Raw genomic sequence first — 13,313 nt, 5'->3', positions numbered from 1 at the left:
AAATAGACCAAAAAAAGAATAGTCCCAGACAATATAATATTCCTCGGAATAGAAATCAGGAATAGAAATCCCTCTTCTGTTTATTATCTTTAGAATGCACTTCCAGGACAGCTTTTTGTGACAGAAACAGAGATAAGCTGTTAATTTCGTGAATAACAGAGAAGAGCTATATCTCACCCAGAAGTTGTCCAAAGCCGATCAATCTGACAAATCTCCTTTTGCTGCAACAATCTAAACCAAGTAAAAAAAATAATAGAAAGAAGGGTGCTTGCCTGTTAGTCCGTTCTCTCTTTGAAGAAAAGATAAACGTATCGCTTAAGCAGATAGAGCTTGTTAGAAAGTCCGTCCGGCATTGTTGGCTGGACCTTATCTCATAAATTAATGAAATCAAGTCATCCAAACAAAAACAGGCTTTGAGGTTGATCTCTACGTTTCTCCCTGCCCGGGAGAAATTTCATCAGTCAAAAAAAAAAATGTTCTGACTGATTTATATCTGAATAAGCTTCTTTTGAGGCGGGAGCCCGTCCCAAAAGCAGGCACAAGCGAAGTCACCCTTCCCGGAAGTCCCTGGACCCAGAAAATCTTAATAACTATAGGCCGGTAGCAAATGTTCCATTCCTGGGCAAGGTCCTGGAACGAGTGGTTGCGGGCCAGCTCCAGACACTCTTGGATGAGACCAATTATCTGGATCCATTTCAGTCGGGTTTCAGGCCTGGTTTTGGCACAGAAACAGCCTTGGTCGCCCTGTATGATGACCTTTGTCGGGAGAGAGACAGGGGGAGTGTGACTCTGTTGATTCTCCTTGATCTCTCAGCGGCTTTCGATACCATCGACCATGGTATCCTTCTGGGAAGACTGGCTGAGTTGGGAGTGGGAGGGACTGCATGGCAGTGGTTCCGCTCCTACTTGGCGGGTCGCCTCCAGAAGGTGGTGCTTGGGGAGCATTGCTCGGCACTCTGGACTCTCCAGTATGGGGTTCCGCAGGGGTCAGTTCTGTCCCCCATGCTGTTCAACATCTACATGAAACCGTTGGGTGTGGTCATCCGGAGCTTTGGAGTGCGTTGCCATCAGTATGCTGATGACACGCAGCTCTATTTCTCCTTTTCATCTTCTTCAGGTGAGGCTGTCAATGTGCTGAACCGGTGCCTGACTGCGACAATGGACTGGATGAGGGCTAATAAACTTAGGCTCAATCCAGACAAGACTGAGATGCTGCTAGTGGGTGGTTCTTCTGACTGGATGGTGGATGTCCAACCTGTCCTGGATGGTGTTGCACTCCCCCTGAAGGAGCAGGTTCGTAGTTTGGGGGTTCTCCTAGAATAATCTCTGCCACTTGAGGTTCAGTGGCATGGAGTGCCTTCTACCAACTTTGGTTGGTGGCCCAACTACGTCCCTATCTGGACAGGGATAATCTGCCTTCGGTTGTCCATGCTCTGGTAACCTCTAAATTAGATTACTGCAATACACTCTATGTGGGGCTGCCTTTGAAGATGGTTCGGAAACTGCAGCTTGTGCAAAATGCAGTGGTCAGATTGGTAACAGGGACCAGACAGTCTGAACATATAAAACCGATTCTGGCCCGCTTGCACTGGCTCCCTTTATGTTTCTGAGCTTGATTCAAGGTGCTGGTTTTAACCTATAAAGCCTTCCACGGCTTGGGACCACAATACCTGACGGAACGCCTCTCCCGATACGAACCCACCTGTACACTACGTTCAAGATCAAAGGCCCTCCTCCGGGTGCCTACTCCAAGGGAAGCTCGGAGAATGGCAACAAAGGAGAGGGCCTTCTCAGTGGTGGCCCCGAAATTATGGAATGATCTCTGTGACAAGGTGTGCCTGACGCCAACACTGTTATCTTTTCAGCGCCAGGTCAAGACTTCCCTCTTCTCCCAGGCATTTTAGCATGTGTTTTATATTGTTTTTAATTTTTTCATTGTGTTTTAAATTGTTTTTTAAAAGATGTATTTTAAATCGTATTTAAGAACATAAGAACATAAGAAGAGCCTGCTGGATCAGGCCAGTGGCCCATCTAGTCCAGCATCCTGTTCTCACAGTGGCCTACCAGGTGCCTGGGGGAAGCCCGCAAGCAGGACCCGAGTGCAAGAACACTCTCCCCTCCTGAGGCTTCCGGCAACTGGTTTTCAGAAGCATGCTGCCTCTGACTAGGGTGGCAGAGCACAGCCATCATGGCTAGTAGCCATTGATAGCCCTGTCCTCCATGAATTTGTCTAATCTTCTTTTAAAGCCGTCCAAGCTGGTGGCCATTACTGCATCTTGTGGGAGCAAATTCCATAGTTTAACTATGCGCTGAGTAAAGAAGTACTTCCTTTTGTCTGTCCTGAATCTTCCAACATTCAGCTTCTTTGAATGTCCACGAGTTCTAGTATTATGAGAGAGGGAGAAGAACTTTTCTCTATCCACTTTCTCAATGCCATGCATAATTTTATACACTTCTATCATGTCTCCTCTGACCCGCCTTTTCTCTAAACTAAAAAGCCCCAAATGCTGCAACCTTTCCTCGTAAGGGAGTCGCTCCATCCCCTTGATCATTCTGGTTGCCCTCTTCTGAACCTTTTCCAACTCTATAATATCCTTTCTGAGATGAGGCGACCAGAACTGTACACAGTATTCCAAATGCGGCTGCACCATAGATTTATACAATGGCATTATGATATCGGCTGTTTTATTTTCAATACCTTTCCTAATTATCGCTAGCATGGAATTTGCCTTTTTCACAGCTGCCGCACACTGGGTCGACATTTTCATCGTGCTGTCCACTACAACCCCGAGGTCTCTCTCCTGGTCGGTCACCGCCAGTTCAGACCCCATGAGCGTATATGTGAAATTAAGATTTTTTGCTCCAATATGCATAATTTTACACTTGTTTATATTGAATTGCATTTGCCATTTTTCCGCCCATTCACTCAGTTTGGAGAGATCTTTTTGGAGCTCTTCGCAATCCCTTTTTGTTTTAACCTGAACAATTTAGTGTCGTCAGCAAACTTGGCCACTTCACTGCTCACTCCTAATTCTAGGTCATTAATGAACAAGTTGAAAAGTACAGGTCCCAATACCGATCCTTGAGGGACTCCACTTTCTACAGCCCTCCATTGGGAGAACTGTCCATTTATTCCTACTCTCTGCTTTCTGCTTCTTAACGAATTCCTTATCCACAAGAGGACCTCTCCTCTTATTCCATGACTGCTAAGCTTCCTCAGAAGCCTTTGGTGAGGTACCTTGTCAAACGCTTTTTGAAAGTCTAAGTACACTATGTCCACTGGATCACCTCTATCTATATGCTTGTTGACACTCTCAAAGAATTCTAATAGGTTACTGAGACAGGACTTTCCCTTGCAGAAGCCATGCTGGCTCTGCTTCAGCAAGGCTTGTTCTTCTATGTGCTTAGTTAATCTAGCTTTAATCATACTTTCTACCAGTTTTCCAGGGACAGAAGTTAAGCTAACTGGCCTGTAATTTCCGGGATCCCCTCTGGATCCCTTTTTGAAGATTGGCGTTACATTTGCCACTTTCCAGTCCTCAGGCACGGAGGAGGACCCGAGGGACAAGTTACATATTTTAGTTAGCAGATCAGCAATTTCACCTTTGAGTTCTTTGAGAACTCTCGGGTGGATGCCATCCGGGCCCGGTGATTTGTCAGTTTTTATATTCTCCATTAAGCTTAGAACTTCCTCTCTCGTTACCACTATTTGTCTTAGTTCCTCAGAATCCCTTCCTGCAAATGTTAGTTCAGGTTCAGGGATCTGCCCTATATCTTCCACTGTGAAGACAGATGCAAAGAATTCATTTAGCTTCTCTGCAATCTCCTTATCGTTCTTTAGTACACCTTTGACTCCCTTATCATCCAAGGGTCCAATTGTCTCCCTAGATGGTCTCCTGCTTTGAATGTATTTATAGAATTTTTTGTTGTTGGTTTTTATGTTCTTAGCAATGTGCTCCTCAAATTCTTTTTTAGCATCCCTTATTGTCTTCTTGCATTTCTTTTGCCAGAGTTTGTGTTCTTTTTTATTTTCTTCATTTGGACAAGACTTCCATTTTCTGAAGGAAGACTTTTTGCCTCTAAGAGCTTCCTTGACTTTGCTCGTTAACCATGCTGGCATCTTCTTGGCCCTGGCGGTACCTTTTCTGATCTGCGGTATGCACTCCAGTTGAGCTTCTAATATAGTGTTTTTAAACAACTTCCAAGCATTTTCGAGTGATGTGACCCTCTGGACTTTGTTTTTCAGCTTTCTTTTTACCAATCCCCTCATTTTTGTGAAGTTTCCTCTTTTGAAGTCAAATGTGACCGTGTTGGATTTTTGTGGCAATTGGCCAGTTACATGTATGTTTAATTTAATAGCACTGTGGTCACTGCTCCCAATCGGTTCAACAACACTTACATCTCGCACCAGGTCCCGGTCCCCACTGAGGATTAAGTCCAGGGTTGCCGTCCCTCTGGTCGGTTCCATGACCAACTGATCTAGGGCATAGTCATTTAGAATATCTAGAAACGTTGCTTCTTTGTCATGACTGGAACACATATGCAGCCAGTCTATGTCTGGGTAGTTGAAGTCACCCATTACTTCCACCTTTCCTAGTTTGGATGCTTCCTCAATTTCATATCTCATCTCAAGGTCTCCCTGAGCATTTTGATCAGGGGGACGATAGATCGTTCCCAGTATTAAGTCCCTCCTGGGGCACGGTATCACCACCCACAACGATTCTGTGGAGGAGTCTGCCTCTTTTGGGGTTTCGAGCTTGCTGGATTCAATGCCTTCTTTCACGTATAGAGCGACTCCGCCACCAATACGTCCTTCCCTGTCCTTCCGATATAGTTTATATCCAGGGATAACCGTATCCCACTGGTTTTCTCCATTCCACCAGGTCTCGGTTATGCTCACTATATCAATGCTCTTCTCTAAGACCAAGCACTCCAGTTCTCCCATCTTGGTTCGGAGGCTCCTAGCATTAGCGTACAGGCACTTGTAAGCAGTGTCTCTCTTCAAGTGTCTTTGGCACTTGTGGTTAGGCCTGTGGTAATTTTGCTCTTCTGAATTTATATCCTGTGCCCCTGCTCTCACAATGCCTACTTCTAGGCCTACCCCTTTTAAAATTTCATCATTTCTTTGGTTTTTATCCCAGGGGGGAGGTTTATTCCGAACCGGACCTTTCTCAGCTCCTGTCGGGTTTCCCCCCTCAGTCAGTTTAAAAGCTGCTCTGCTACCTTTTTAATTTTAAGTGCCAGCAGTCTGGTTCCATTCTGGTTCAAGTGGAGCCCGTCCCTTTTGTACAGGCCCGGCTTGTCCCAAAATGTTCCCCAGTGCCTAACAAATCCGAACCCTTCCACCCGACACCATCGTCTCATCCACGCATTGAGACTGCGAAGCTGGGCCTGTCTGGCTGGGCCTGCGCGTGGAACCGGTAGCATTTCAGAGAAAGCCACCTTGGAGGTCCTGGCTTTCAGCATCCTACCTAGCAACCTAAATTTTGCTTCCAGGACCTCACGGCTGCATTTCCCCATGTCGTTAGTGCCAACGTGCACCACGACCACTGACTCCTTCCCAGCACTGTCTACCAAACTATCTAAACGACGGGCGATATCCGCAACCTTTGCACCAGGCAGGCAAAACACCTTGCGGTCTACACGCCCATCACACACCCCACTGTCTATGTTCCTAATGATCGAATCACCCACTACAAGGATCCCTCCAGCCCCTGGAGATATATCCTCGGCACGAGAGGATAGCTGCTCATCCCCCAAGGAATGGGTCCCTTCTAAGGGATCGTTTCCCTCTTCCTCAGCTGGATGCTCTCCTTCCCCGAGACCATCGTTCTCCATGATAGCAGAGTTATCATCGTTGGAGTGGGACACAGCTATAACGTCCCTGAAGGCCTCCTCCACACACCTCTCTGCCTCTCTCAGCTTTTCCAGGTCCGCCACCTTGGCCTCAAGGAAATGAAGTCGTTCCCGGAGAGCCAGGAGCTCATTGCACCGAGAGCACACCCACGACTTCTGTCCAACAGGCAGATAGTCGTACATGCTGCAGGCGGTGCAAAACACTGGAAAGCCCCCACACCCCTGCTGGCTTCTTACCTGCATAGTTTTGTTTAAGGTTTATTACATCAATGGGTTGGAGACTGCGGTTTAGTTGAGGTCAGGGAACAGACGGGCAGAGTGGGGGGCCCTGGCCTCCTCGCCCTGCTGCCGAACTCGCTCTGCTGCTTAACTCGCCTTGACGCTTTGTCAGCTGGGGCCTTGACGCTTCATCAGCTGGGGCTCCCTCTAGCTCGTGGAGCAGGCTCCCTCGCTAGGGTGCTCTGACTTTATATGTGTGGCTGGTTCCTCCCAGCTACTGCTGCCAGCCAATGATGTGTTACTTGAGGCTGATGGCTATCAGCTGGGCTTAACTCTTTAGTATTCTCTCAGGCTTCCTTCCTTCCTGAGCGAGGGGCGGGGCTGTTTAAGCTTTTGGCTGCTTTTAATCTAATCAAGGGGCTGCGCCTTCCAGGCAAGTCTTTTGTGTTTGTTGTTTTCCCACCTAGAACAGCCTGACCTTTCTTTAACCTAGGGAAACAGAGCTTGTGGTTGTGTTTCAGGAAGGCTGAAGCTGCCCTTTTTAGCAAGGACTGAGCTGACTCTCTCCCTGTATGTGTCGGTGGAGTTTCCTTTTCCCCCTTCTCTCCGACTGGAATTTAGCCTTGTTTACAGTGTCCCCTGAAGCTTTCCTGCTAGGGTGGTGTTGAAAACTAGCTTTCTCTGGGCTTCCTTCTCCTAGGATCTGTCTCCTAAGATATAGGTTCTTTCAGGATTTGGCTCCTAGCTCAGGGTGACCTTGGGCTGCCCTTATTACTTATTGCTCTGCGCTGTTTTACTTCAATTAAATAATGGAATAAATGGGAGCTACTTACCCTCTTTTCGCTCTGCTGCTTAACTCGCCTTGACGCTTTGTCAGCTAGGGCCTTGATGCTTCATCAGCTGGGGCTCCCTCTAGCTCGTGGAGCTGTTTGTTTTTAGTTACTGTAAACCGCCCAGAGAGCTTCGGCTATAGGGTGGTATACAAGTATAATAAATAAATAAATAAATAAATAAATAAATTAAAGCCATCTCTCTCCTTCTGGCATTTTGCACAGCAGTTGCACCGTGCCTATTCCTTGAGAACTAAATGTGTCCCAGAGTCAATTAACACATTCTGTGTATGGCTTTTAAAACTTTTAAACAATTTTTTATCAGATATTAGGTGGGTGGTGCAGCCTCTATCAATTAAAAATCTGTTTTTATAATCATCATTCCTTTCATCAGACACATGGTAACTAGTATCCTTCATCTTTGTCTGGCTAGTGGTTTTTCTCCTTTCAGTTTGCCTTTGTTTAAAGTCAGTTTTTTCTCCTGTCTGCTTTTTATCACAATCTCTTTGAAGGTGATTAGGAGATTTGCATTTATAAGACAACTTCCCCTGTTTGTCTGTGCCCTCCTGTGGTTTGAGGTGATGAGTCATCTCTCTGTCCTTTCTTCATTTGTTGTTTCTGCCCACAGTGAAATTTGCTTTCTCAGACATAGTCTGTTCCTGTCTCTCTTTAAAATCCTGGTCCTTCAAATATGTCATAATCTGACTCATATCCTGGTCTGTCTGTTCTAGCACACAAGCAATTAATTTATGGTGTTCGTGGAGAGAGCTCAGGAGGAGAACTTTTTGCATAACATCTTCCAGCTCCCTCCCACATCTTTGTAATTCTTGGAGCAGACTTGTAAATTTCTCTAGATGTGTATTCAGATTGTCTGTCTCCCTCAGAGTAAACAACTCCTTGCAGAGGAACATTACATGATGTTTAGACTTTCTGTCTTATATTTCTTTTAGCTTCTGTCACATTTCCTTCACATTCTTACATCCTATGCAAACATTTAGTGCCTCATCTGATAATAAGAAGAAATAAGAAGGGATTTCACTTTTGCATTCTTACATTTCCAGGATGCCATAGCAGTTTCATCCTCTGCTGAGGGTTCAGGATCAGTCAGGATTTCATACAGATCCACTCCTTCCAGGAGTGCAGTCATTCAAAGACTCCAAACCGCATAATTGTTCTTCTCCAGCCTCGGGACGTTAGTCTTTAGTGTTGATTCTCCTGCCATGGCTTTCCTATCTTTTGTTCTGCTTTTCTTTCTCTAACCTAGTCTCCTTTTTCAATCTCTTTGTAAATCACACACAGTATTCAGCCTTTTTAGCTTTCAGGCACAACTTGCAATTCAACTTAGCTTACTCGGCCACCATAACCCTTTGTTATGCAATTTTTTTATAAATGAGCAGAGATCGTCAACGGTCTGAGATGCGTGTGTGCCAGTGTGTGTATTTACCTCAGAGCTTGGAAAAGTTACTTTTTTAAACTACAACTTCCATCAGCCCCAGCCAGCATGGCCACTGGATTGGGCTGATGGGAGTTGTAGTTCAAAAAAGTAACTTTTCCAAGCTCTGGTTTACCTAAGTAGCAGGCTTTTTCCCTGCATTGAGTTCACTGAGACTTAAGGCTTAGTAAAATAAGAAAAGCTACTTTACTTATAGAAATACATTGTTGTTGTTGTTATGTGCCTTCAAGTTGATTAAGACTTATGGCGACCCTATGAATCAGCGACCTCCAAGAGCATCTGTCATGAACCACCCTGTTCAGATCTTGTAAGTTCAGGTCTAAGATGCATCCAAACTCAGAGGAAGGCAATGGTAAACCACCTCTGAATACCTCTTACCACAAAAACCCGATGAACAGAGTATAGAAATACATAGTAGATAGGAAAGGCATACCTAGTTCTAACTAAGTTGGAGTCTCAATGCCCAGACATGGGAGTTGCCTTCATGGCTCAGGAGAGAGAGCAAAGACAAAGGGATGTCTCATCTCAGACAGTCAAAGAAGAGAGAAAGGAAAGGGCGGAAGGAGGAGGGGCAGATAAGCATCCCTGAGCATATCAGTCTGCGATGGAAGGAAGTCAGTCAGAGCATCACAGGTAAAGGTAGTTAAGACTAGCCAGCTGGAGGACCCTAACTCTATCTTCCTTCTGGAACATAAACCAAAGAACAAAACAAGAGTTGCTCTTGCCCCACTTCCAACAGGATCCACCTTAGCACAGGGGTTCTTAATCTGTGGCATGGACCCCTGGGGGGGGGTCCATGGATGGGCTTCAGGGGGTCTATGAACTGGGCACACACAGGCACAAATCAATTTCCAATGCAATAAAATTAATTGTATTTATTTATGTATTTCTTGGGGTCCATTGCTTTCATAGTTTCATGAAAATGAGGTTATCATACTTTGGACACATCATGAGAAGACAGGATTCACTAGAAAAGACAGTAATGCTGGGAAAAACAGAAGGGAGTAGAAAAAGAGGAAGGCCAAACAAGAGATGGATTGATTCCATAAAGGAAGCCACAGACCTGAACTTACAAGATCTGAACAGGGTGGTTCACGACAGATGCTCTTGGAGGTCGCTGATTCATAGGGTCGCCATAAGTCGTAAGAGACTTGAAGGCACATAACAACAACAATAGCTTTCATCAGCGTCTCAAAGGGTCTGTGACCCAAATAAGGTTAAGAACCACTGCATTAGCACTCTGATGGGCACAACAATGGTCTTTCTTTCTAGGTCAGGTGTGGGCAACCTTTGGCCCTCTAGATGTTGCTGAACTACAGCTCCTATCATCCCCAGTAAGCATGTCCAACGCCGGGAGTTGTAGTTCAGCAATAGCTGGAGGGCCAAAAGTTCCCCACCCCTGCTCTAGGCAGGAGGAAGAGAACATCAGAAGTGCCCTTCAGCAGCTGGATCAGACCAAGGGGGGCCCACCTAGCCCAGCAGCCTCTTCTGCGCAGTAGGCAATCAGATGCCCCAATGGGAAGCCTACACGCAGCCCACGATGGCAGGCGCCTTTTCCCATGCTTCCTGAGAGGCAATGCTGCTGCCTCTGATCCTTGGAGGTGGCACGTGGCCATCATGAGTAGCAACAGAGACCCAGGCAGCCACCCTGCAGGGAGTCAGGCCTTTGTTCATAAGAACATAAGAAGAGCCTGCTGGATCAGGCCAGTGGCCCATCTAGTCCAGCATCCTGTTCTCACAGTGGCCAACCAGGTGCCTGGGGGAAGCCCGCAAGCAGGACCCGAGTGCAAGAACACTCTCCCCTCCTGAGGCTTCCGGCAACTGGTTTTCAGAAGCATGCTGCCTCTGACTAGGGTGGCAGAGCACAGCCATCATGGCTAGTAGCCATTGATAGCCCTGTCCTCCATGAATTTGTCTAATCTTCTTTTAAAGCCGTCCAAGCTGGTGGCCATTACTGCATCTTGTGGGAGCAAATTCCATAGTTTAACTATGCGCTGAGTAAAGAAGTACTTCCTTTTGTCTGTCCTGAATCTTCCAACATTCAGCTTCTTTGAATGTCCACGAGTTCTAGTATTATGAGAGAGGGAGAAGAACTTTTCTCTATTCCTTTCTGAATGCCATGCATAATTTTATACACTTCTATCATGTCTCCTCTGACCCGCCTTTTCTCTAAACTAAAAAGCCCGAAATGCTGCAACCTTTCCTCGTAAGGGAGTCGCTCCATCCCCTTGATCATTCTGGTTGCACTCTTCTGAACCTTTTCCAACTCTATAATATCCTTTTTGAGATGAGGCGACCAGAACTGTACACAGTATTCCAAATGCGGCCGCACCATAGATTTATACAACGGCATTATGATATCGGCTGTTTTATTTTCAATACCTTTCCTAATTATCGCTAGCATGGAATTTGCCTTTTTCACAGCTGCCGCACACTGGGTCGACATTTTCATCGTGCTGTCCACTACAACCCCGAGGTCTCTCTCCTGGTCGGTCACCGCCAGTTCAGACCCCATGAGCGTATATGTGAAATTCAGATTTTTTGCTCCAATATGCATAATTTTACACTTGTTTATATTGAATTGCATTTGCCATTTTTCCGCCCATTCACTCAGTTTGGAGAGGTCTTTTTGGAGCTCTTCGCAATCCCTTTTTGTTTTAACAACCCTGAACAATTTAGTGTCATCAGCAAACTTGGCCACTTCACTGCTCACTCCTAATTCTAGGTCATTAATGAACAAGTTGAAAAGTACAGGTCCCAATACCGATCCTTGAGGGACACCACTTTCTACAGCCCTCCATTGGGAGAACTGTCCGTTTATTCCTACTCTCTGCTTTCTGCTTCTTAACCAATTTCTTATCCACAAGAGGACCTCTCCTCTTATTCCATGACTGCTAAGCTTCCTCAGAAGCCTTTGGTGAGGTACCTTGTCAAAAGCTTTTTGAAAGTCTAAGTACACTATGTCCACTGGATCACCTCTATCTATATGCTTGTTGCCACTCTCAAAGAATTCTAATAGGTTACTGAGACAGGACTTTCCCTTGCAGAAGCCATGCTGGCTCTGCTTCAGCAAGGTTTGTTCTTCTATGTGCTTAGTTAATCTAGCTTTAATAATACTTTCTACCAGTTTTCCAGGGACAGAAGTTAAGCTAACTGGCCTGTAATTTCTGGGATCCCCTCTGGATCCCTTTTTGAAGATTGGCGTTACATTTGCCACTTTCCAGTCCTCAGGCACGGAGGAGGACCCAAGGGACAAGTTACATATTTTAGTTAGCAGATCAGCAATTTCACATTTGAGTTCTTTGAGAACTCTCGGGTGGATGCCATCCGGGCCCGGTGATTTGTCAGTTTTTAAATTGTCCATTAAGTCTAGAACTTCCTCTCTCGTTACCACTATTTGTCTCAGTTCCTCAGAATCCCTTCCTGCAAATGTTAGTTCAGGTTCAGGGATCTGCCCTATATCTTCCACTGTGAAGACAGATGCAAAGAATTCATTTAGCTTCTCTGCAATCTCCTTATCGTTCTTTAGTACACCTTGGACTCCCTTATCATCCAAGGGTCCAATCGCCTCCCTAGATGGTCTCCTGCTTTGAATGTATTTATAGAATTTTTTGTTGTTGGTTTTTATGTTCTTAGCAATGTGCTCCTCAAATCCTTTTTTAGCATCCCTTATTGTCTTCTTGCATTTCTTTTGCCAGAGTTTGTGTTCTTTTTTATTTTCTTCATTCGGACAAGACTTCCATTTTTTGAAGGAAGACTTTTTGCCTCTAAGAGCTTCCTTGACTTTGCTCGTTAACCATGCTGGCATCTTCTTGGCCCTGGCGGTACCTTTTCTGATCTGCGGTATGCACTCCAGTTGAGCTAATATAGTGTTTTTAAACAACTTCCAAGCATTTTCGAGTGATGTGACCCTCTGGACTTTGTTTTTCAGCTTTCTTTTTACCAATCCCCTCATTTTTGTGAAGTTTCCTCTTTTGAAGTCAAATGTGACCGTGTTGGATTTTCTTGGCAATTGGCCAGTTACATGTATGTTTAATTTAATAGCACTGTGGTCACTGCTCCCAGTCGGTTCAACAACACTTACATCTCGCACCAGGTCCCAGTCCCCACTGAGGATTAAGTCCAGGGTTGCCATCCCTCTGGTTGGTTCCATGACCAACTGGTCTAGGGAATAGTCATTTAGAATATCTAGAAACTTTGCTTCTTTGTCATGACTGGAACACATATGCAGCCAGTCTATGTCCGGGTAGTTGAAGTCACCCATTACTACCACATTTCCTAGTTTGGATGCTTCCTCAATTTCATATCTCATCTCAAGGTCTCCCTGAGCATTTTGATCAGGGGGACGATAGATCGTTCCCAGTATTAAGTCCCTCCTGGGGCATGGTATCACCACCCACAAGGATTCTGTGGAGGAGTCTGCCTCTTTTGGGGTTTCGAGCTTGCTGGATTCAATGCCTTCTTTCACGTATAGAGCGACTCCGCCACCAATACGTCCTTCCCTGTCCTTCCGATATAGTTTATATCCAGGGATAACCGTATCCCACTGGTTTTCTCCATTCCACCAGGTCTCGGTTATGCTCACTATATCAATGCTCTTCTCTAAGACCAAGCACTCCAGTTCTCCCATCTTGGTTCGGAGGCTCCTAGCATTAGCGTACAGGCACTTGTAAGCAGTGTCTCTCTTCAAGTGTCTTTGGCACTTGCGGTTAGGCCTGTGGTAATTTTGCTCTTCTGAATTTATATCCTGTGCCCCTGCTCTCACAATGCCTACTTCTAGGCCTACCCCTTTTAAAATTTCATCATTTCTTTGGTTTTTATCCCAGGGGGGAGGTTTATTCCGAACCGGACCTTTCTCAGCTCCTGTCGGGTTTCCCCCCTCAGTCAGTTTAAAAGCTGCTCTGCTACCTTTTTAATTTTAAGTGCCAGCAGTCTGGTTCCATTCTGGTTCAAGT

At 45.6% G+C, this 13,313-nt stretch overlaps 1 protein-coding gene across 5 annotated transcripts in view; it reads left to right on the top strand.

Annotated features, from left to right (window-relative positions):
• The window catches only part of LOC133384058 (cGMP-dependent protein kinase 1-like), a 44,384-nt gene that overhangs the window by 26,592 nt on the left and 4,479 nt on the right, over positions 1 to 13,313 (top strand). The window lies entirely within an intron of this gene.

This window comes from Rhineura floridana, chromosome 4 (genome assembly GCF_030035675.1).
Source record: "Rhineura floridana isolate rRhiFlo1 chromosome 4, rRhiFlo1.hap2, whole genome shotgun sequence".
NCBI lineage: Eukaryota > Metazoa > Chordata > Lepidosauria > Squamata > Rhineuridae > Rhineura > Rhineura floridana.
The sequence above is the reverse complement of the archived record's forward strand: the minus strand, read 5'-3'. Positions and strand labels throughout refer to the sequence as shown.